The 25,005-nt window shown below is 41.2% G+C and overlaps 1 protein-coding gene across 2 annotated transcripts in view; it reads right to left on the bottom strand.

The window, feature by feature from the left end:
* Positions 1 to 25,005, bottom strand: part of tafa5a (TAFA chemokine like family member 5a) — a 180,062-nt gene that overhangs the window by 111,827 nt on the left and 43,230 nt on the right. Inside the window, exon 1 of one of the 2 annotated variants that reach the window (XR_013972235.1) lies at positions 18,858 to 19,595. The exons of the other annotated variant lie outside the window; for it this stretch is intronic. The gene's annotated coding sequence lies outside the window, so the exon portion shown is untranslated. Of the gene's footprint in view, positions 1 to 18,857; positions 19,596 to 25,005 lie in introns of those variants that run through there. 2 annotated transcript variants of the gene reach the window in all.

Genomic DNA, 25,005 nt, shown 5'->3' with positions numbered 1-25,005 from the left:
AGTTAACTGAGCTAAACTGTCACTAGGATAAAAATGTAAAATGGCATTTCTGTTATTTCAGGTTGCAACTGAGAAGTTTGTTTCTTCTCTGCCCCTGGGGTATATACTTAGAAGCATAGCATTGCAATCTTTTTTTTAATCTGTGCAATGCTGTACCTGCATGTGGTGCTTCTTAGAAAGCATCGCCTGATAACACCCCATACTGGCCACCCAGTGGTTGCAGAGATACCGCAATATTTTGCCTCGGGTGCAGAAAGGCCAGGAAAAAAGAGAAAGGATGCATACAGAAGAATTCAGAAACAGCTAGAAATGTTCCCTGCAGAACTGAGGTGAAGATTGGCATGGACGCCATACTGGAACCTGCAAGATACTATTTCAGAGTAGAAAGAAGGCCTTCTTGCGTGCAGTTATAATCTTATTTGGGCAGTGAAAGCACAGCAGTTAATTGCAAATATATTCCTTGCACTATTACTGAGCACGCTGGGTCATTGTAAAATAAACAAAATGCAAATTTTATAACCATTTTTATGACAATTCTTTGGCAACATTACAAGCAATCCTGACTTAATATTAACTTTGAATATTGAGGTTATGCGTTTCAATAAACTCCATAGGGACACAATAAAAATCATCAGAAAATGTGTGACATAGCTAATTAAAATATTGCTCTGAAGGGGAAAAGAACTTAATTTCTCATGCATGTGAGTCACTGTGAAATTATTTTACTGAACTTATGTAACCTTGTCAGAGGCAGCTCATTTAAACCCACCACCTCCACGACCGTTACACTGTCAGAGGAATTAAGATTTGCTTTGCACAGAAAAAACCCAATCTTTTTAAAGAATGCTGACTAATCATGAGAGCAATATAAAATAAAATAGTACTATAGCACTCAAGTCCAGTCTGAGTTCTCTAACATTTTTGTCTATCATCACAGACTTTGATTCCTCTTTAGTGTTTTTGGCCTTGGATTTCATCGGTTTAAATGAAAAACATGTAACAGTATCCTAAAATATTACAAATGCATCACATAATGGGTTAATTGATGACCCTACCCTGAAAACATCAGTGATAAACAAATAAATAAACAGGACGTCACATGCATTTATTGAACATCCCGCCAGGCAAGGGCTAAAGGTTAGCCACAGCCCAGCCTGTGTTATGATTCAGACTTGACCTTATTGGGAACTGGTTATGATTTGACCTCATAGCTGTTTGTATTTGGAAAGTTCCTCCAGCCATATCAGAAATTTACCCTTACATTTATTGTTTGCTAATAGGTACACTTAAAAAATGAGCAGCTTTGTGGTTTAAAAGCTAACACATTTGCCCTACATGAGTCAAAGCTTGGGTTTAAGTGGGGGAGCAGACACAATCCCATTGTGCAAAATCAAACATGACAATTTACCTGCTGTGGCCACTCACTGGAAAATAAGAGGCCAGCTTAAAGTACTTTGATACTATTTTAAATTCAGAATTAAGATTATCCACAAATTCCTCTAAGTACCAATTTCTACAACACAGTGTGAAGACCGTGAAAGCTCCATAAAGCTCCACCAATTGTTCCACTCTTACTACAAAAATCAAAGAAATAAAATCTTGTTTTTAGACATGTTTAGGGTGTGTGGAAAGCAAATTTTTAATATTTCATATTTCTTGAAGTTTAAAAGTCAAACATGAGGTGAGCCACATATTTGTGTGGGGACCAATTTACTAGTTACTCAAAATATTTTGTGTTACGCTAACTTATGATACATTTAAATTTGATGCATAATACTACTGTATATGCTACATAATTTTCTTTTTATCAATGTATTTGTTTTTATTGGTATACCTCCAAAATATGAAATTACCTCAGCATAAAGAGATAATTCTGATTTTAAATGACAGCGCTTGGAAACGAGTTTGATCACTTCAGTTCCCTTCCCCACAGAAAGACAAAGATCGCCAGTGAAGCGGTACAATCTGATTATAGTATCATCATGATACTGCTGCATTATGACAAAAAAAATTAGTTTGCCTTGAATTTAGTGATGGATTGGAGAGATTTAAGTGTAGCAATCAGGTGTTTTTAGTAGCTCTTTATAGAAATCAGACACTTATATATGCAGCTTTCTCTACCGTACATATTTTACACTTTTAAATGGCCCATTATTTATAGTGGGGGGGGGGGAAACCCCTCTGATAACCACTGGCAGACTCACAGTGTTATCATATAGGTGATTGGCTAACTCCCATGTGTAGACACAAAGTTACTGTGTAAACCTGCATACTGCAGAAAAATACATAATTTTCTTCAACAAAACCCAGAGTGCTAAATGCACATACAAATAAGATACGAGGAGGACAATAACTTCCATTGCAGCATGGAGCTGTGTTCCCTGCAGACGCGCAGCCTTCCACAATAAGTGGATGAGGAAGAGCTGATAGTTTGGCACAGTTGCTGCTTTTCAAAGCTAACAAAGTCTTTGTGGCAGTCACAAAGGTAGTGCCTGGCAATTGACTCCTGCAACAAAAAAAAAGTATTTAAAAAAAACTGCCTTTGAGAGTAGAAAGTAGGAGAGATACAGGAAGGGAAAGAAAAAATGCATTGTATATCACAGCAAGTGGTGACACATTGTTGGGGCTTTGGGAGTTTAAGAGTGCACTGCCTCCTTTGTTGTAGCTCTTCTCGGAGGACTTGAACATATCGACGTCCGGGGTTTTTTTCCCCTCGTTGCAACCTGAATTCTCATCCTGCACTCTGCTCCTGCAGAAGAAACTGAACTGCTTCCTGTACAATGACAGCTCTTTGCATGACAAAGGAGAAGCAAATGGGGGAACCTGGAAAAAGGAGGGAAAAAAGATGGAAGCGTGTCAAGTACGTAGAGGAAGTTTTTGCCTTTGTGAAAATGTGCGAGCGTTCGTGCATCTGCATGTCCACACGTGTGCGCGTCGGTACAAAAGCCAGCGAGCCAGAGCTGAAGCACAGACAGTCAATGTGCTTTAATGGAGACTATGTGCTCACTGCGGCACGGCGTATGTGATAAATTATTCATTGGCTACAACACCAGAGCTATCATCGGCTCTGTTATTATCACAAACCGATGGTCAGCTGTTGCTTTAAAAGGCAATGGAGAGGGGGGGAAAGTTTAACTTTGTAGAAAATGCTCCACGACAGTACAGGACAGGGGGGTTACACCTTGTTAGGCTGTGTTGATCAGCTTACAGGGTATGAAAAGTTGTGAACAGAGGGAGTGATGATAGGGTTACAGCTCCCCTGATCTCTCACAGATGTCTTGTTTCCCTCCTTTTATCCCTCTCTTCTTAATCATTCCCAGACACATGCAAGGCTCGCCCTGCAGTTTTCTCTCTGTCCATTTCATTTTATATGGCGTCCCTCTGTCCTTGCATTCATCTCACCCTACATCCCTTCTCTGGATGTCCCTTTCTGTCACCACAGCCACCCCACCCCCTGCCAATGCTCCTTCTTGCTCCCACAACCCCTATTTCTGTCTCTATCTCCACGGAGGAGGTGCCAGAGCAGCGTAATTGGTATTCAGGCTCTGTCAGAGTCAATGCAGAGCCCTGTTAGCAGAATAAGAGAGGAAACATCCTTATCTGGATTTCCACAGTAACCAGAGGGTGGGTGGATGGGTGGGTGGGGGGGGTTCAGCTTCACTCGCTGCTCTTATTATATTTTATTTCTATATTCCTTTTTTTTTGTTGTTGTTGTTTTCCATCTTGTTTTCTCTCATCGTCCTCCCCCTGCTGTCTGTGCTAATTATTGACTGGCTGTGTTGCATGCTCCTAAGCGCACACGCACGCACGTACACCCTTAATAGGAATTCACACATTGACTGGAGTTTGTAATCGCACACAACTGCACAGAGGAAGCACAGAAGAACTACAACCTGTGTGTGCAGACACACTTGCACAGACATTACACAACCCTGATACAGTCCGCTGGCACAACCACATCTGCATCTACTACACTTATTACACACACAGACTCTCCCTCTCTCTCTACTCTCACTGTGTCCTCTCTGTCTCCTCTCAATTCCAGAGGGCTACACTACAAGACACATGTACTTGCACAGCACCATTATGGGGCTATTTTGAGGATGCTGAGTGAGTGCACCGAGCTCTTGAACTACACAAACGACTGCATCTCTCTGCACACTGTAAAATGTAACTGTAGCTTAAATGAGTAAGGAAATAATATTTATAATGTGTTTATAATGATTATGAAAACAAAATCATGAAATCAAATCAGCTCAGGGTGTGAAAGCCAGTTTTGGCGACTGAAATTTGAGTTTTACTGAAGACTCAAAATAAATAATTGAATAAAAGAAAATAAATACATGCCCAAGCTTCTTTTTACAGACAGTGTTGTTAGTTTGTATGTCACTTAGAGTGTCTGATCAGGTTTTGAGACTGATGAAAATGCAGACAGACACCGGGATCGATGCAGTGTTAACGTGTTTCACCTTTGACCTTAGTGGAAAGATGACGTCACACAGGCTGGTTAGCGGTACATTCATTCTCTTTTGAGTGCTTTCTTAAAATTTAGTCCTATCATTGAATCATGGACTTAACGACAAAGAAATCAACTGCCACCTCGCAAACACATTTTCATAGAAAGAATTCAAATCTTAATTCTGACCAAATTTCACACAAATGTCTGACAGGATATAAACTGATGTGGTACTTTTAGCTGCTCCCTTAATTCCCAAGATTTAACCCTAACCCTCTGAGGACAGATCCACATGTTTGATTTGGCATAGACTTCATGCCAGATGCCCTTCCTGATAAAATAGCTAGACTTGGGACCAGCGTTAGTACACTAGCTACCTCCCCCGGGTATCTTTCACATGCAAATGTGTTAACCACTACACCGCGAAGCCACCATTTTTTGCAAAAAGCACTTATTTGACCTTTATTCAACCCCAAAACTCAGGAAAAGAAGAGGAAATTCAGAATATATTTCTTATTTGGTCTAACATGACACTAAGTTTGGGTGCCATCTAAGACTTTGGACAAACATGGTTGGAAACTGCACCTTGACTAGTTTGACAGAGGCAGTAATTCTAGCTTTTCCCATGGTGATCACTAAGGATTATTTAAAAGTGTAGCTCACATTGAGTTCAAGAAAAGAGCTGTTCGACTTGAATGTACTACTCACAAAGAATCAATACAAAATACTATTAATCAGATTGTTTTCTTTGATCTACCTTTTAACAGCTGATTTCTAAACAATGGCATTGCCAACAGTGTCCAGTGCCTCAATCGCGACCTCAAATTTGATAGTAGTCTTACTATTGCTTTATTTTACTGAAACTTACTGACTACTGTTGTCCTGCTCAACCATGTGTACCAGCAGAATGCAGGTTTTTCAAGTTGTTTGTAAAGTAAAGCTGTTTATTTGGCCTTGCACCATATATCTCCTTTCTCTACCTGTAGCAAAATGTTTAGTTTGTCTTTCTGAAGCAAGAACTGTTTCTCTCTCTGCTACTTCGCTTCCCCCTTACACACAAACCCAACAGAGTTTCTTTGTTTTGCTTTGCCAAGAAATAAGTGGGCACAATATAGAAAAGATGGGAAAAAAAGGAGGAGAAAGGATTAAAAGACTGGATTCAGCCTCAGTGGGAGACTATTCAAAGCCAGTGTGCAGATTCTCTAAGTGTGAAAGAGTGGACACCATGCAGACTATGTTCAACATGCAGTGATAAAAAAAGAAACAAAAAAGAGACAAGTGAGCGAAATACAACAACCTGCAGAGCCCGTCTCACATCCAATAGTTGTTGTGAGCATCTCAACAAATTAATTGGATCTACTTGTGATAAAAAAAAAAATCAGAGGGCAACAGAACATATGTTTTGTTCCTTATAATCAAAAGCTGCGTATTGCTATAAGAGAAGACCAACTAGCCTAAATGAAGAATAAACAATTCCCGAACAAATGTATATATAGATACATTAAAACTGGTATGAAATCTATGTACAACATTAGTGACTTACATACCAAATAAGAAAACTAAAGTACATCAGTATTCAGTTTATTAACTTTATATTTATTTTGTATATTATTACAGCATAAAAGAACTGCAGTTCAATCATTGTTTTCGGTTTTCCTACCGTCTCTTTTCAGTGGCCTAATCCGACCTCTAGAAGCTCCACTGTTTCTTTGATGTAGTGATTTGAGTTGCTTTCCAGTTACTCAAAAAAACAATAAGGAAAGTAGAAGATCTGCACTGCGTTGTTCTCATTTTTCACGGAAGCAGCCAAATGCAATAAGACTACATTGATGGAAGAATCATTTTAAGAATACTAAAATGTTATCGATTACACACATAGTAACTGTGAAAGATGACACACTAACCGATATTAAGACATATAAGGAATGTTGTTACACCCTAAGTATCATTTAGCAAATAATCCACATACATAAATTCATTATATAATGCAAAATGCTACAACACATGCGAATATGTCGGGACTTCCAGTGCTGAATACCAAAATGTACCGATGACAAATCTTAATTTTACCAATTTATTTTTACATGACGGTTGACATACCTCGTTTTTAGCCCATCTGCAGTGACTCCCTGGGGCATTGACAGAAAACAAATAATCTATTTAAAAAGCCTACACATTGAATTTAAAAAAAATTTAAGTTTATGTCTACCCCTCTTCACTTTACAATTATAATTTTGACTTCATAATTGTTCTGTTTTTTTAGATATGTAAGTATGAGTAAATAACGCAAAATGTCCTTCCTTTTTTTGTTCTATAATGTCATAAATGTAATAAAAACACGACATCGCTGTCATAAAAATGCAAAGTTAAGGTAAAAAATTATCCCAAATGTATTTTATATGTTTTATACTCAAAAGGCTGTGCAAGCTTCAGTAGATTCAAGATTCAACTCTCTTTACCGTCATTATGCAAGCTCGATGAAATTATGGCAATATTTCCTCACATAATAAATAATATAATCAAACCAACATAAATATGAATACAAAATGCAATATACTAATATGTGTATATATCAAAAGTATAACGTTTTTACCCATTATGCCCAGCAATACTGAACCTAAGAATATTGGAGGGTAATGGATACTTTATGGTTCTATATGGATGTTTTTGGTCCAAACTTGGCCTTTCAATACGGAAGGTTCCTGATCCCTGGGTTATGATTTACTTTTTCCAGTATCTTTGGAGATTAATTGATTGTACTTTTACTAATGTGCTATTTTAATTGCAATACTTTTGTATTTTTAATATTACTTGAAAGATCTGAACACTTCCACTTTGTTTAATAACAAGATACAAACTTTTTAAAAACATTTTTTATTATTATTATTCCAATGTTCCAGTTTGTCTTTTCAAAATGTTCCAGGGTACAGCTTTTGACTCTTTCTGTTGTCAGAAAGTTTAAATTGTGCACATCAAACTTCAACGTACGGTAAGGTGTGACATGTTTTCTCCTAAAGTTAGGACAGGGACAAATCTCTTAAATGACAAACCTCGGTGCTCTCTGTTGACAGAAAACAGAACTCTCAGACATCATTGAGAAAATTAATTAATCCTCAGCTGTGTTGAGGCAAACGTTGGGAGAGAAACTACATATAATTTGGATGATATCCTCTCTCTCTCTTAGCATTGGTGCAGGTTACTAGCACAACCAATCCCTGTCTGCCATTACCTGAGTTGCCATGGTAACCCTCCCCCAAAAAGAATTTATTTCAGGAAGCAACCCATCGGCAACAACCTGTGACTCTCTCTCTGTCGCTCTCATTCTTTCTCTCCTCCTCCTCCGTCTCGTCATCGCGCTACCCTTTTTACTCCTTTCACACACTTCCTGCTCCTCTCCTCTCAAGCTGTCTGTCTACATATGGTGTCCTATACTTTCTTCCTCCGCCTCGCTCCCTTTCTGCATTTTATCTGACTGTCCCCTTCCTCCTCATTTGCTGTCATAGTCTGTCCATATTCAGCCACTGGGTTAGTTCATTTGTAGCTACCACCAGAGGAAATGGTGCATCAGGCTCCTTCACTAGGTTGTTATCTGTACTCATGGCTGGAGCTCCGTGTGTTTGAGGGAAAAGTACAGCGTCTGTACACGCGTGTGCTTTGCATGCATTCAGAAGTGCAACTGTGTGTGTGTGTGTGTGTGTGTGTGTGTGTGTGTGTGTGTGTGTGTGTGTGTGTGTGTGTGTGTGTGTGTGTGTGTGTGTGTGTGTGCATGGGTGCTCGCGTGTGTAACCGTTTGTGCCAATTATTTCATTACCGGCTGACAGATTTCTCTTTCCACTATTACCGCTCCCCTAGCCACAGGCACCAGCACAAACCCCAGCAGTCACAGACACACAAACACACACACACACACACACACACAAGCTAGCACACAGCAACCAGTTAAAGTCCATCAATTAAGAAGGCAATTTGCTCAAGTGGTTCCACCTGGGCTAAAAGGCAGGTGGGTGGCTATGCTCTGTTTACCTATCAGACACTATTAGGGCCGGGATGTTGCTGGTTTTACTTCTGTCCTGCTTCCATGATGTCAGCTCTGCCTTTCTTTTTTTTTGGTCTGCCTTTATGTCTTATAGGCTGTGTATGTTTGTGTGTGTGTGTGTATGACTGAACGGGAGATTATGTCAAGTGTTCGTGATAACTGGAATGCACTGTATCTGTCAATGAGTGGCAACCAAATGACAGATGATGCTAACATTTTGTGGATGCGGTGCGCGTGTGTGTATGCATGTTATGTGTCAGGTTATGAAGCCGCTGACATCTAGAAGTGGTAGCTGACGCCGCTCTGTCCACACACATCCCCCGTCTTTGACAAGATTTCATCAGCAATACCTCGAAGTGTGTGTGTGTGTGTGTGTGCTGTTATTTTTGTGAGTGCTTCATTGTGGACTGTGTGCGTGCGTGTGTGTGGCCTCTGCAGCAATATTTCATCCTTTCTGGAGTCCCCTAAGAACCTGCGGCACTCTGTGTGAGTGTGTGTGTTTGTGGCGGTGTATGCATATGTATTCATGGCTACCTCTGTGTCTTTGTGGGTGTGTGGGTGTGCATGTGTGTGCGTGCGCACATCTACACTCGCTCCAAGCATTTATTCACTATCATGGAGAACAGCACGTGTGTGTGTGTTCTGAATGTATGATGAAACTTCACACGCACAGAGGCACACACGCACCATGCCACACACTCACACAGTCTGTTTGATAAATTAGACTTGGAGCTACAGGAATTTGCTTTGCAATGAACTAAGGCAGCCACGAGATAGTCCATACAGTCTGTCAAGCTCCGGTGTATACTTGCAGCCCCTGCGTATGCATATGCTTGCGTTTGTATTTGTCACCCTACCTCTGCATGTTAACTTAACATGTGCCGATGCCTGTGGCCTCGACGTTTATCTGCAAGAAACGGAGAGACCGCGTGTTTACATACCGACCTCGCCATACAAAGCGCTCAGAGGCACAACAGAAAGCACGCTCAGGAGGTAAACCGCACCGACAGGACCTACATGTCAATGCTTCCTCTCTCCGTTCATTTGATTTCAGGCAAGGGCGTTCTGTTTCCTGCATCCCACAAGCCCCATTTCCTTTCTCATTGGATGTGGTATTATCCTTGGGCTTATGTGGCAGAGTACAAGATATAATTTATTGTCTGTTCAGCAAGGCAAATGTGCAAACCTGGCATATTTCATTTGCTGAACATATCATTATTAAAATATGATTCCCCCCCACCTCCTTTTTTTTGTTTCGCACTGTGTGGAGAAATGATATCTGGGGGAGATCTGATTCTTGGCCTCACTGTGAATTTCTTGCCACTAATATATATAAAACATCGGAGGATGGGCAACCTCTGTGTGAGGAGGGGAGACTGGCGAAGTCAGTGTTACGAAAGGGGAAAGCACAGTGGTAAAAGAGTCAGACACATCGATGGATATCAATGCATACCAAGTAGAAAAATGTGCATTACTTCTCAGATGATGAAACACCAGGTTTGGGAAAGCAGTGAACCTCCTTGCCCTGCTTAATACATACATACAATCTGAGTTCAGACAGCTACGAAGTCCAGGCTGCTTTAGCACCCATAGCAGCAAATACCCAGCATGCCTTGTAAATGACTGTGTACACAGCGTGTATACTATATATGCATTATTTTTACGTGAAGAATGTGCCTTTAAACATTCCCCAGCAGCAGCACTGTAAAGCAACAACACGCCATGGAAGAAAGCTTTCTGTATTCATGAGTTTGGTTTTAACAGTCCCTGCAGGTACAATAATGAAGTTCCTTTCTCCCATGTGGAATGGACCGTAATGATTGTGATGAAGCAGAATTGCTGGCTGGTTTCCTTTTTTTTTTTCTTTCTCCCCCCCTCGCTGCTGTTGTATTGACAGAGCTGTAAACATAAGCATAAAACTATATGTCGCAACGATGTAACTGTAAAAAAGAACTATTAACAGATGCAAAGAGCGAGGCCAAGCCTGGAAAAAGATGCAAAAACAGGCTTCAGTGGTTGTTTGAGTGCCCTATTTGAAGTCTATTCTCTGATAAACAACACCTTTGCAAAAAGGTTCAAACATAAAAACGGAAAATGTGAATAAAAACAGAAACATTTTGTGAACTGTTATTAGATTTAGGTATTTATGTAGAAGGAACACATAAAAAGTTGAAATTGAGACATTTTACTGTGTTTTTTTAATAGAAGGGCAAAAGGCTGAAAAAGTTATGTAACGTTTAAAAATACCTGGTGCAACATGTCACAACAAGTTAGCTTAATTAGTAATACAATTAGGCAAATAAACAGCTTCCCAGAGGCTGAATCTTTCAGAGGATAGGGTTTTACAATGCTGTGAAAGACTGTGTGGGTCAGTTCCACAAACACTTCCTTTCTGGACCTTGCCTCTTTTCGGATGGCCTGAAATGAAGTAGAAATCTGTCCTGTGGTCGGAATAATCAAAATGTGAAATTCTGTTTGAAAATCATGCATGCTACATCCTCCAGCACAGAATCTGCCTATTTACTGTATGATACATACAGGTTTTGGAGTGCCACATGCTGCCATCCAGACGTCGTTTTGAGTGTTGGGCATGGTTTTACTGAGCTCAGTGGGACAACTTTGAAATACATTCTGCTTCACTAGTGTGGTAGATGTATTTTATATGCTAAAAATGGGTCAATTTTGCCTGTTACTAGGTGGTTGCTAGGCATGTATAATTCAGATTTTGTGAATATGAGATGTTGTTGTCATGAAATAAAATGACACAATGCTATTAGAAGGTTTTAAAGGTGCATAAGTGCTAAAAACAGGCTAAGTCTCTTGATAGGTGGCTGATTGCTCAACTCCTGATAGCGTAGGCGGAGCTTGTAGACAAAGTAACAAACACACAGGCAGAGAGAGATTTATTGTGTAATAGTAAGATATCCTAAATGAAACAGCGGAGGCTATGAACAACTAAACAATAGTGGGGACATTGAAGTTTCTCAACTACAGAAATTGTTCTGATTTTCCAAATAAGAAAACCCAGAGAAGGTTGTTTTAAAAAGACATGTTGAGAAACTATGGTAAATGTGCACCCAAATGAAAAACAGATCTATTTGTTCAAAAACCAGCAACTTCCTGATTACATTATTTGATACAGTTTCTGTTTACTATTATCTAAATATGGTTTTAAATATTATATATTATATTTTAATTATATTTTTGTTTTATTGTATTATTATTATTGACATTTTACTACTTAAAAAATCAGGATTACAATTGAAAAAGCCCAAATTGTTTAATTTTTATCAGCTGAAGATAATTCTCTTTATAAGTTATAAGTTAGCTACACTGTGTAATGGAGTGGCAACAGGTTCCTTCTGCATTTAAAATGCTTCACAACTGGAACAACAAAGACAGTTCCAATGAGTAAACAAGCTAAAGCATGCAATGATTTGAATAATGTTATTCAAGCAACCTGCTGGATTACAGTTTGACACCGCAATGCTTGCCCGCTACATCAATTATGTCAATGATGATCACCGTACGAGCAGAAAACCTGATGACTTATCTTGCTTCGTTGCATGACTAACATCCATGTCAGCACCTTTTTCGCCGCATGCTTTAATGCCATTAGAAGATAAATGAGTGGCGCTGCTTGTTATGACCCGTAATGATATGGTTTGTCCTTTACAGTGAGCTAAACCCATTTTCTTCTACTGCGTAAGAACGGGAATAGGAATTGGAACCCCACAAGCAATCTATTCAAGGGTGCAACAAGCTAAGGGGATGTGACGTGCCAATGTTTTTTAGTGATTTTCATTATGTGTCATTCTATTCTAATTCATTTTCAATTTGACCATAAGAGCTGCTGCCGTAAGCAGTATAAAAAGCAAGAATGAACGAGGGAGGATCTTGTTTAGCTGCAAGACATCCTGAGAAAGAAAATAATGATCTTTATGAAATTGCTTTAGACACAATCTGACAGCCGAGACAAAGCAAGTGGCTGGCCCTGTTCGAATCGATAAAGCCTCCATTAGTTTTCTAAAGAGTAACATGCAATTTGTTTCGGTGGAGCAGCATAGCATCAGTAATATTCTGCCCCTTTGACACAAAAAGCTAATGCACTATAGCCCGCCTAATGTCAGATTAAACCTACATTTCTGTCAGATGGAAATGGAAAAACGGTTAGAACGCAGCGGATCCATAAAGCATGACCAAGTCTGTTATCGCAGACACCAAATTTGTGTCACAATGGCCTTGGGGGCCAAGCTTTCGTGAAGACAGAAAAAAACCCTAGTTTCACAATCCATTGACTGAATGACTGTGATCTCACGCACACAGAAGATCAAACTTCTTAAGCAGCTATCGATCGACTAGATGAACAGAGGCACGGTGATTGATCCAACCTCGGGATGACCTCATCGCTACCCTTGACACAGCAGGAAGGCACAAATAGAAAAGGCAGAAGGGTAAGCACACTTCTCACCCATCATTTCCTAAAGAATGTGTGGATGTATCACTCTCAAGCACCCTGGTGGTCAGGGAATCAATAGTCTGGAGAGTTGGCCTATGAATAAAATGGACAGGCTCAGTTCCCCTAAATCAGCACTCTTTCAGCTCGCACAGTATATCCTGATGAATCCACTGACTCGGGTTAGATCATCCAAGGGGCGGGACCAGCTTCTCTTTGAGAGATGATCATGATGGACATGTTGCCAGTGTTGCAAGAACAGACCCACAGGAATCCGCCCTCCTCTAAGGAAAATGCTGATCTGAGAGGATCTCTCTCCCACCAGCTGACAAGTCGATAGACAAATGGCTCTGCTTGCCTCTAACCTCTCAAACTACTGGCCCTCCTTCTTCTTGTCCTACTCCTCAGTTTGGGTGTCTACTGCCAAACACTCCACCATTTACTTTCATTTTATGCGCGTGCAAATGCACCCATGATTAATTTATACAGCCGAGCTCTATCAGATCGAAGTGACCAGGAGACATTCTGGACGAGGTTTTAATCAAAGATGCAGCCACAGTTATTTAAACTGCTCAGCTCCTTTATGCTGTTTGCCACTTTTTACAGCCAAGAGGAGCACAACCTAACAATCTGTGCTCTGTGGCTTCCTGATCTGTGCCACAATTTAATATGTGTGGCACACTTTTTTTTAAATCACCATCATCTTTATTACACTAATGTGCTTGGAAGATGTCGCATTGCATGTCCTTGCTGATCCAAGGTTTTACAGAATAGCTCAAATCTATGTCTTCAAGCTTGGTTTGGTAGGGCCTTGGGGAGTTTTACACGGCACTTCATGGGTGGAAGGGCACGAATGAAGTGTGTAAGGGTGATGTCTTTCTGACATCGCTATTTCCAAAGGCCGCTGAGTGTTTCCAGTAAAAAATAACGGAACCCTAGGAGGATCCCCACAGCCAGCTTTTTATTAGAAAAGCCAACGCCAATCAATAGGACTTTTGGAAAACTGGGTGCAATAGTGCACACTTTTTACTGTCCCACAATCAATAGGAACTGTGAAGAACAGTGCCATGAGCAAACACACAAACAGATGAAAAGTGGCCCTGGACACAAGGCACAAGGGGCTTGTTTGAGACCAGGCTTAGATTACCTTGAAAAAACCACCACAGGCTTCTGCTGCAACTGTGATTGACTCACAGAAGTGATTTAATTAACAAACCCCTTAACTAATGAATCAATTAAGCAATTGATTAATGCGTGCCACCCCTATGGATTACAGCTGATACTGACCATTAAAGATAAATTGTGTTCAATTTAGAGCAGTTTACAGCAGATTACATTCAGACAGACTTTTACCTACGTACCCCTTGGCTGTGAGGGATTTGAAATCACCGAGGATTTGCCAAGTAAAACACGGTGATTGTGACATTGCTTCTGTATGCTGAAGGAGTATTACTGCAGCATTAAATACATGCATATTATCTTTATCTCAGTTGAGTCCTAAAGCTGTGCTGCAGGGCTAAGTTCCCTAAAATCCTTCCTTTCTGCAGATTAATAATAGATGCTTAAAAAAAGGAAGAAATACTTAATGACTGCACCTCTGCTGCTGGATCTCAAAATCACATTCGAGTGGGAGCTCGTGCAGCCGTTCGCCCTGGCCTCCACTCTAATTAGACCATCGGCAGGTTTTAGATGCAGGTGATAGCTGGAAAAGCGGCTACGCCTCTTAAAGGCCGTGCCTAGCACGCATTGTGCATTCTGCTACAGTGGCACAAACAGAATTAATATTCAGATGGAGAAATGAGACACGACATCCGCAGATGGCACGACGAAATTGAATACTTGTACTGAAATCTCTGCAGTGATAGGAGGAAACTGGAGGACAAAATAGTACGAAAAGTGGAGGGAAAAATAATAACTGCCGATATAAACAGCAGTTGTGGAGCAGATCTTTAGTATGTTACATAACCATCTACTGTTTGACAACTCTGGCACATAAAACCGATCACGCTAGGATTTCTTTTAGTCATGCAATCAGTTTAATTTGAGCAAAAGAGCTCGACGTAAGAGACAGCGATGTCCTGTGTTTCAGGCAGTGACGTGAGTTTTGAGCACATAACCCCCGACTGCAGACTCCCGGTTTGTTCATATGTTTATTATTATACTATTACACCCTCTCTTTTTCATCTGGTGTCCTAAGTGACAGGGCTCCCCTTCCTTCATGGGCCACGTGCGTGCATGACACTGCGAGTTTGCCACCACTTGACCCGAATCTGCCTGAGGCTGCTCCGAGCTGAGCCTCCACAGCACAGGATGTCATTCTAATCCACATCTTTTTGTTTGGAAAAAAAAGAGGATACCCTGCACTGTGCTTTTTAGAGCACCTGCTGTAAATGATTTTGGTTGTCTGACATTGAGTGCAGTGCATTCACACAGACACACACACACTGTATATCTGTCACTTTGGTCCATTATGGCTCACTCTGTGGTTTTACCTGAAGATCAATAACTGCAGTTGTTAGGCAGCCTGGTGGTCTGTCTGAGGGAGGTGGAGGACGGAGAGAGGCCACTGGGCTGTGCAGACATGAGGTTTTTGGGAGTGCTTCACCTACTCAGCTCCTCAGTGTCACAGAGACGTTTAATATTTCATCTTTTCAAGACGTATTAATTTAAAAAAAAAATTAAATAAAAATAACATTTTTTGCCAATTAATGTGAAGTACTCTCTTATAATAACCATACATTTTTCTGCAATTTTATAAATTCATGCTGACAAACTTCTTTCATTTAGCACTGCAGCATTTCTTTATCATGTAGAAAACCACACAATGAAAGCTACTGTTAAAACTGCACTTCTTCATATGTTTTTAATTAAATGGAATTAAATGATGTGTAATCAAACATCTTTCTCCTGACAGACGCTGGTTTGGCCAACTTGAAATCAGAGTGGGATGCATGTGTCCCACGATGCTTATAAGTTTTGGGAAAACAACCTTCTATATGGCGCCATCCATGACATAGTTACAACGATGAGAAAATGCAAACTAATCATTCAAGATTATTCAAATTTGTCTTTAAGGTTTTATTGACTCTTAAAGCATCCTCATGAACACTTGAGAGAATTTTCAATAAAGCCACTAAGCTGCGTTCTGGTACACCTTCACAATGTTACTCCAATATTGAGAGCGAACAGGCCACTGGTGTTTTAAAGATGCTGCTCTTTTTAGCTTTAAAAGCACACCAAAGATATAACCGTAGCATATTATGCAGGCCATTTTATTACAGTGACTAACGCGTTATTTCCAGAACAAAACCTTTCACGTGCCTCGATGGTCCCAGACTCGCCGGGGGATTTCTGCACCAGGAGCTGTTCTGCGAACCTGTCGGACCCTCTATTGCCATGTGACAAATATCTCAGCCAATAAAGAGCGAAACGGGATTCGCTTCATTGTGTGAATTATTGAAGTGGACAGTGTGAGAAATTTATGGCCCAAAATTCATCCACATTCCGAGCGCATAATACGTTTCCAATCCCAAACCCAAGCCTCTCTGCGAGCCGAGATCCTGTGCCACATTATGCAAGAGGGCTGACGCAACGGGGTGTACAACCCCCCAACCTCAAATGCATATTTCTGCTCATAGTGTGTTCAGCTTCCTAACAAGCTGACACAGAGCTGACGTATTCTTTCTCCATGAGCCCAAATCACCATCTTCAATCTGTAGTTTGCAAGCTCACAATCACTGATATGAAAATAACTCTCTTGTTGACAGGCTACCTTAAATAATATACCACCTGCATGCACATCTGTACCGCCAGCTTCAGCGTCCTCACGCACTGAAGCACAGAGGAGGCGATCAATCCGGCACATGATAGAGAGGAGACTAAAAATACTTCTCCACCCCCCCCCACCCCCCTGCTTTCTTTTGTTCTAATTCACACTAAAAGATGGTAGTGTTGGACAACCCCAATGTTCTTAATGAAAGAATATGCAGGCTGAGACTAAACGGCCTCTGTTCTTTTTTAGGTCCCTTGTGCATGCCTTTCATTATCCTCATTCCCAAAAGACTGTCGCTAATGCACTCCTTTGAATTCATTTTATCAGTTCGTATTATTAGGCCTCAGAGCAGGGTTTGACCTTGGCCATTCTTGTAGCCTAAAGTGAGCATATTCTCACCACTTCTCTCCCTCCGTCTCTCTGTGCCACATTTCAATAAAGCCCAAACCGAAATTAAATGTGGCCTCTTGCCAGAGAGTGACCAGCAGACTTCTCCCCCCCGAAAACTTAAAAGCTATTCTGTGTCAAGTTAGAAAGCACAGAAAAACACGGGCTTAAGGGAACAACACCTCAGCGTAAAAAGCAGAACATGATACCGGCAAACAACTCGGCAGTGAAGGTCAAAAATATTGTCTTGCCAGTCAACAAGCTCAACAATGCTGATGGCCCGAATCTAATAAGATCCCATCGCATCAACACGGCCGCAAGCAGCACTTTTTTGTACTGTTAGGTGGCCACACAATCCTCTTTTTGACCTCTCTGTAAGGCCAGTGTGCCACAGTAAATTAAAACTACAAAGGGTGGCTTTGGGACATGTGCCAGTACAGAATCCTCAACTCCCCTTGCTTCAAATTTTTTGGCTGACAGACCTATTTCTCACCCCTCGCTCCCTTTACTTCACTATGGCTGGACATACTCCTACCCAGAAGCAGTCATGGACTCACCACGGTGAGGGAAGTGCTTGCTACTGCTTGACCCGAATATCTGCCCAGGGCTGGAGGCAGCGAGGGCATGGCGAGCCATTCCAAGCCTTCGCTTTTCAACAATCACCACAAAGGAAAACTCGTGACCGTTCCTAAGTGCCAAACAGACCCTGCTCGCCCCGGGGTATACATGTGTAAGGGTAGTATTAAGAGCTGTTTTACGTGCCAGCTTTATGCAGTGCAGTAATTCCCCCAGCTTACACCATTTGACTTTCATAAGGAGTTTGAGCAGTAAGTGTGCTCAACCTCTGCATGAAAGTCTCCCCGCAGACAGATGTGATTTGTGTATATCGCGGTGTACTGTAGGTGGAATTAATGACCGGTTACACGGAACAATCTCCCACGCTGAGACATCGGCTAAGTTGTGATTCATTAAAGCATTAACAGCTGAATGTCAGCAAATGGAACTCAATTAATTAGCACCCCCCCCCCAACAAAAACCCCAGCTGCACCAACTTCCCACAATGCAGCCATATCTGCAGGCTGTGCATCCAGACAGCATGTCAGCAATGACAGACACACAGCAGCCAGAGCAACAGAGAAGCTGAGAGTTGTGTGACCGAGGGTCTGCATTGGAATTGTACCCGACTTTCGACTCCAAGAAAGGAGGTCTGAAAACACAATATAAAGGCGAATGGAACGACATTAGAACCGCTTGACCTCAATGTTACCCTAAAGCTAGACTCTAGTGCCATCTATTGAAAACGCTTACAACAAATCAGTATCTCCATTCAGTCAACTGCTTTTGGTGGTACTTTTTTTCACCCCCTCTTCCTTGAGCACAATTCTTCCTTCTCCTCTGGCATTCAATACTGGTTAATCGAACATATTCGGGTTGATTACTTGTTGATGAGCAGAGATGCAGAAATGCAGGTGGGATAGGAATCACCGCAGCGCTTGTGCGCCTCATGAATTTGCTTTTGTGCAAACTGGATTGGATTCTTTTTTCTTTTTTTCTGTATCGGAGCCACTTAAGAAAATTGGATATTTGATCATGTTTGAATATGTATATATACATATTTGTATTATTATTATTTTATTTTTATTATTTTTTTTATTTTTTTGCGGAAAACTTCACATAAACTACACGGCAGAGGATAGCTCGGTAACAGATCAGATTGAGGGGGTAAATCGGTGGAGTTCGGTGTGATTACCTTCTTTGAGCAGGCGGGAGTGGATAAGGAGAATGAGAAAGCAGCAGATCGCCGCTCCGGTCAGTGCCCACGCAACTCTGAGCAGCTGCATCCTGGCGTGGGAAGGTTTTGTGGCGGACCGAGACAGCCGTGCAAGCGGGAGAGAGAGATAGACGCACACTCCACCTCAGCTCACAGACACGCACTGACTCATATTCTGTTGGCCATGGAATGCAGCTTTCGTGCAAATAAAAAAATAAAAATAAATAAATAATGAAAAAAAATCCCCACTTGATAGTCCGCTTTAGATGTGACACAGAAGGAAGGAGGATGGGATTCCGCAAAAATAAGCGCGCTCGCTTCGTCGCCGGTGCGTCAGAGTGATTTCCAAACAGAGGGGTGATTAACCCCAAATCACAGCCTGAGCGGCTGGCATCTTTCCTCACACCACTTCTTCTGCTTCTTTTGCTCCTTCAGGGGGCTCTCGCCGGCTTCACGGGAGTGTCGGTCACGACGGGTACGGGAGAGCGGGCTGCACCCCTCGGTGTGTCTCCGTCTATGAGTGCGCACGGCGGTCCACGGCGATGCGGCGCGCAGATGATGATCACCGCTCTCCGCTGCATGTTACGCACATCTCTCCCACTGCCTGAGAGACAGAGGCGAACACTGCCAACCAAGTCGCTTCACAGCCTCTCTCTCTGTCTCTCTCTCGTTTTCCCTCTCTCTCTCTCTCTCTCCCTCTCTCTCTCTCTCTCTCTGTCGCGCTGTCTCTTTCTCCCACTTTTTCGCCATATCGCTCGGCCGATCCGTCACTTTCTCTCTACCCCCCGCCCCCACTCTACCTCTCAATCCCCGACCCCCTATTCCTCCAGTCCAGTGCAACTCTTGGCATTTTACGCACGAGAACGATACAGTTTCATAAACTATGCATCTCCAGGATATTCCCCGTTCTGAAAACACCCCCATTCAAAATCTAAGATTAAGAGGCGCTGTGGTCAGCAATTCCCCCCCTGCCTTCTCTGCTCAGGTTCTTCCCATCAACCTTCCCATGCATCCTCCCATCAATCATGTAGTAGATTAATAAGAAACAGTTGCGGCCAGGCATGTGGGAACATCTTACTTTCTGTCCCTCATACGTGATTCACTGTTCCCCCCCCCCCCCCCCCCCCCTCGCCTCTCCCCTCTGCTTAGCTCCAGGTTACGTCACAACTCTCCAAATAATCTCCTCGGGGTACAAAGCAGGAGACATGGTAGTGCTCTAAGAAAAAAAAGACGCTAGCCTCCACGAATAAATAAATAAATAATAGTGATCCGAGGATATTTTCTGGCTAATGAAGAAATTTAAAAGTGCTGATTTTAGTTTTGGAGCCTGTACAAATCTTTTTCTTCTTCTTCTTCTTCTTCTTCTTCTTTTTAAATGCACAGGAAATTAGTCGAACCATATTAGTCGAACCTTTTAGATATTGGAACAGGCAACAGGTTTGGCTAGTTGGCTCAGCCTCGTGTTTTTTTTTTTATTAATCATTCACCGCCCCCCACATACCCAACAGCAAACCTATGACAGGTGCAGCCTAAATTTCCTCTGATTAAAACAATCTAAACAGCTGATACTGTTGCAATTTCTTAACAAAAAATACATTTAGTGCTCTTTTCATCATTCGAGCTTTGAATGGGTATCATGATCACGGGAATGAAAGCAATCCAGCTGGAGGAGGACCAAGGCTGAATGGCCACACAATGGCACGTGTAATCCTTTACCCTAACCCCCTCTGCACGGCACAAAAAGCACTGCCATTGTTTCAGTTCGTGTGTTGTCGCATTCTGCTTTTCGAGGCTCGACCGATGTGGGACTTGCCGAGTGATGTGAAATGTGAAATAAATATTCATTCATTTATTTATCCACTGAAGTTTAGTCTGCCATTTGGGAGAGAGCGTGGCCAGTCTGCACACAATAACCCATATGGCCGCTCAAGTGATCACAGCATCTGAAAGCAGCGTCTCCTCCTTGGGGTGATTGTACGTTCCGTTCCCTGCATCTGTGTATTTATAATTGAATCACAATGATACGGCGGGAGAAGTGACAGTGCCACTCAAACCAGAAAACCGTTATTCCAGTGTCAATAAGGTTGGCCCCTGCAGTTACTGCTACTAATTAGCTGATAACAGTCTCCGTTGGCTGAAATGTGTGCCAGACTCTCTGTGTGTGTCTTACCACATGCGTGTTTTTCTTTCCCTACACCTCCCAGCCTCGTCAACTGAAGCCGTGATCCATCCATCTACTCCATGGAAAGCAATTAACAGAGACTTGACCTCGACATGGATTTGGGCTGAGGAGGCCGAATGTGTGCCCATGACTGTGTGGGTGTACAAAGCCGCCATTGTCATCGGCGGACTCTACAAGTCTATACTTCCTGGAAAGAGCAAAAGTGGCTAAATCTAACTGTGTGTCAAGTTTGACAGCTGGATGTTCCGAGACAGAGTGATGGTTTGATCTGTCAGAGGAAACCAATTACAGCTGTTCACGAGGTTGCCATCTTTATGCAACCCTGAGATCTCGCCTCACACGTTTGAACCACACGCACCAACATCCACCATATGTACAGCGCTAAGAACAGCTTCTTTTTTCTTTTCTTTTTTTTCACTACCAGTTTAAGGTGGCACCAGCAATTTGCGTAACTGTGAGTAAATATTTAGAACATGAAAAGAATTCAGCTGCGCAGCTTTCACATCAACCAACAATTAGGCTTTTGTGTTATTTATAAAGTAGAAATGTGCTTCTCCACAAACTCTGGAGCGAGCAGCCGAGGCTTGAGCTCACTCACTCATCACGGAACAGCATCTGCAGGCAGTGCATCCATTTGTACAGTGCGTACAGTAACTCAAATAAAACAGCGACAATGTTGATGGAGTTCTGCTTCCTTCACATGTCTATCCCTTTTTTCAATTTTTTCTGTCGAGTTTTCTAAAACCCCAAGAGTTACAGGAGTTTATGAATATATAAAGCAGTTCAAGTAAGTTTTCACATGTACAATTATATTTAGGCTACTCATGGTTAATGTTGTATTATGTGAGATATCTTCGTCTAGTCAGAGATGCTGTTTTCATTAGCGCGCAGAAGCTGTGCTGGATCCTAGGTAAAGCTCTACTTTCCACGTTTTAAAAATCCTATGGCACATGGACATCGATGCCAGCAGTGATTGTGTTCATTTTCCAAACATCGCTGCAGCATATCTGCTAGAAAACAACCTGGATTAAGATCTGCTAAAACACCTGACGCCCGTGGTGAGGGAGGGCATATTTTAAACATTGTGCAAAGATATGACAAGATTTTTTTAGGCTTAAAAAAAAAGAAAAGAAATATGCATATGATCTCTTACACAGATGTCATTGTCATTCAAACTGCACCTTTTATCTCCAGGACTTATTGTAAACAATAGTGTTAGCGGAGGAGAGAGATATTTAAGTCAAAGGCTAATGTTTTGTTGACCCGTCCATCTACCCCAGAGGAAACAGCTACTGCAAAACTGATATTTTATTTCCTCTAATCAAAATGTCTACTGCAGATTACCCTAAACGTTTCTTTTATTGGACATCATCAGAAATGTTTCTTAAAAAATTTATGAATCTCCTCCTCAACCCGTAAACTTAAACTTTGTATGTAAATTGGTGGAGTTCTGCTTTAAATTGGATTTCTGTATTGTTTTTCCTTTTTCTTCTGGCCTAGAAAACGTTGCACATTTAAAAAAGCAAAATTACCATAAAGCTTTGTAATAAAACACACTAAACCAATATGAGCAAATATAGTATATTATCTTTGTCTCCAACAGAAAAGCATTCAAAGGCACAAGCTAATTTATAGTATACATGATTATTACTTACTAATGAGCTTACTGCCAGGGGTTTCACACTATGCTTAGCAGTTCTCCTATAATTAAAAAAATATACTTAATACACTCACATATAGACATTTATACACAGACAGAGTATAAACTGTAAGGATCACTATCTTGTGTAACAGTTTCATCTCTGAACTTTAACTTTGTCACCCAGCACACAGGGTCTCATTTTTTTTTTTGCGCTACTTCCTTAGGGATCAACTGTTCTGTCTAGACACTATTATAAATCCCTGTTAGGCAGTTTCTTGCATTATATGCAACTTCTTTTCTATATTACAAAGAGATAGCAAAAATATTTTGAGATAAGTTTTGGAATACTGAAATCTCCTTTTTTTTGTAAATTATTAAACAATTTCCTTCCTCTCTATCCTCACATCACCCACCTACACTGCTGCCACGTCTCCTCTCTCACTTTCTCCTTCTCTATATTGCCACCTCCTCACTGCTATGCTTTTCCTTGCCAAGAGCCAGGAGAGGCGTTACTTGCTTTGTCCTCTGTACAGGTCAATGGCTGTATGCCAAACAGAGCCCATGCCAATAAAAGCCATGAGTAATGGGCTAAAACTTCTACATTCGCTGTGTTTCCCATTATTTCCCATGGCCAATAAATCTGAAGAAGGGCTTAATCAGAGGGAAAAGCTGGAACATACGGCCCATGCCCAGTAGGGTGTTCAACACAAGGATTCTTACAGTTTAATCAGAGATAAAAGTTGAGGTGGCAGCCACCAATAAGGCTTTGCTTGTGACCCACTTTGTCTTCTGACAGGTGGAGCCATTATTGTTTCGGGAGATGAACACACTGCTGCTGTCATGCAACAAAGCTGCCTCTGGGCCTCTGAGATCAGGTCGAGTCTTAATAGAGTCCCCGAAGAACCTAATAGACAGGTAATTGAATAAATGTTGCAAAATTCATGAATTGCTCAGTGAAAAACCAAAGTTTCAAGGCAGAATAGGGCAGTCTAATATGTCTGTCAGCATTTTAAACAGCATGCCAACCAAAAGTGACAGAGCCAAAAAAGATTCTTGCTGAAAAGAGGATATCTTTCTACACAGTCACTAGGATGGTTATCATTATTATTCACAATTACATAGCTATGCTGTAACACCTTATTCATAGCATGGCACATCAATCCCACTTGCACACTTACACTACAAAGGAACATATTTTGTTAGCTGTGGTTAACAGGGTAACACTGTAGATATACAGTATGAAAAGCCTTCATTTTAAAAAGCTGGCACAAACCATTCCTCCAACTCTGGAGAGACCTGAACAAAAGCTTTCTAGCTTGGATACAGGAAGGGAAAATACACTATCGGCAAACAAAATGCTAGCTTTTCAGACTAGCTTCTTAGGTGTTTTGCTTTAACTGTTGGGTTTGCTTGTATTCTGCAAAACCTATCCATCTATCTATCGATGAAAATTCTGCTCTTGGCCAACATATTAAACCATAAAAACTGCACTTCATGGATCACTCAGTGTGTGACAATGTGCGATTGATTGATTGATTGATTGATTGATTGATTGATTGATTGATTGATTGATTGATTGATTGATTGATTGATTGATTGATTGATTGATTGATTGATTGATTGATTGATTGATTGATTGGAACACATTTCTCCATGGACATGAGTGTGAATGGATGAACAAGGCTTGAAGTGTAAAAAAGTTGGAGTGGTCATCAAGACTAGAAAAGCACCATATAAATTCCTGCTCGAGATGGACTGGAGGGCTCCTCACATGTTTTGGAATCAGACACAGCTTTTCCAAAGAAACAAAAATCACCCTATAATGAAAAAGCACTTTTAAGATTTTGTTCAAATAAAAACAGAAAAGCCGCTACGTGTTTCACATTGCTTACTGTCAGTCACACTGACACTTGGGGAAAGAATCCAACCATCTATCAAGAAGTTACCTGTGAAAAGACCCCACCTTAGATATCTGTCCTGTTTTTGTCTTAATATTTGTGAAGCATTCGTTAGGGAGATGTCAATTAATTTTCCACACCATGAAGTTTGTGTGTTTTTAGTAAATATGTCTAATTTCACTCATTATGCAACTCATGAGGATATCCAAACATCTGAGGTATAAAAAAAAATACTTTAATTACTTTTCCTTTTCTAATTCACTTCTGTACTTGGAGAACATGATATCCTTGCTGAGCCTAATAAAAAAAAAACTCTTTTAGTGGTTTACAGAGCATGCACATTTTTTTTGAGCGTTCTGTCAAGTTTTTCTGCCTACTTTCCATTGCAGTCAATAATTGAGTAAC

Source organism: Rhamphochromis sp. 'chilingali', assembly GCF_963969265.1.
Source record: "Rhamphochromis sp. 'chilingali' genome assembly, chromosome: 7".
In the NCBI taxonomy this organism is placed as follows: Eukaryota; Metazoa; Chordata; class Actinopteri; order Cichliformes; family Cichlidae; genus Rhamphochromis; species Rhamphochromis sp. 'chilingali'.
This window is presented reverse-complemented; position numbering and strand designations above follow the sequence as displayed.